This window comes from Acyrthosiphon pisum, chromosome X, assembly GCF_005508785.2.
Source record: "Acyrthosiphon pisum isolate AL4f chromosome X, pea_aphid_22Mar2018_4r6ur, whole genome shotgun sequence".
NCBI lineage: Eukaryota > Metazoa > Arthropoda > Insecta > Hemiptera > Aphididae > Acyrthosiphon > Acyrthosiphon pisum.
Window position 1 is genome coordinate 46957427 of NC_042493.1, and position 1002 is coordinate 46958428.

General features: G+C 30.5%; 1 protein-coding gene across 1 annotated transcript in view; it reads left to right on the top strand.

Annotated features, from left to right (window-relative positions):
* LOC100570778 overlaps nt 1-1002 on the top strand; it is a 3067-nt gene continuing 2065 nt past the window's right edge. Inside the window, exon 1 of the mRNA XM_003240727.4 lies at nt 1-300. The gene's annotated coding sequence lies outside the window, so the exon portion shown is untranslated. The remainder of the gene's footprint in view (nt 301-1002) is intronic.

A 1002-nucleotide genomic window follows, 5' to 3' on the forward strand; every position in this document is an offset into this window, starting at 1 on the left:
ATTATTGATAAAAAAAAAATTGTAACTTGTTAGGTTACTAATGATTACTATACAACGTTAACGATATTCTATACCCAGCGTAAAACTGCGATCAGTAACAAAATATCAGAAATGCATAATATTTCATTGCTATCGAATATCAACGTCCGCGATTAACAACGATTATTCCGTACCGCTCCCGAACATTGTATTGTCGACGATCGCGTCCGTTTCGTTATAGACTCATTTTTTAAATATATTTTTGTTAAAAGACGAGTTGAAACTCGTCGACGGCCATTCTTCTGCAGTCTGCACACACGGGTAAGCTTAGAGTTTAAATACGACTATCGGGCTATATACGGCTATATAAATTGCACTCGAATATTAAAAATTATGATGGTCGAAATAGGTGGCTCATAACGTTCAAACCTCACTCATTTTATTGGTTCTGCTCGACGCTTTTTGTCGAATGTATTCAATCTACTAGTGCCCACTTCTGATCCATTAGTTTTTTTTAACCATTACCTGCTTTAAATCGGAAGAATAAATTAATGTTTATTTTGAATGTTTTGATTTAGTTAATTATGTGGAGTTTGACAGTCACGTTTTATTTTTTTTTTTTGCGTACAATTTATTATCTTATCCGATAACAGGTCGATTACTTGACTACCTCTATACTAAATAGCTTTTACATTTTAGTGACAGATTGGGAAACCGTAAAAGGGCACATGGTTTATTTGAGTTCAACATTTTTTTATTGTTTATTGTTTTTAGATTGTACCTACAATCAATAGATAAAAAAAAATTTAATTTATATATTAATATATTAAAAAATTAAATAATTATAAAAATAAAAACCTTTTATAATATTATTTTTTACGGTGAATAGATTTATTTTTGAGTAGAATTGTTTACTAATAAAAGCCTATTAGGTATTTTTTGTTATCTGGATGCAGTTAATATAGGTTTGTGCAGCTCCTCCCCGGCTCCTCGTATCATTATACCAGATTCTGTTATAGATCT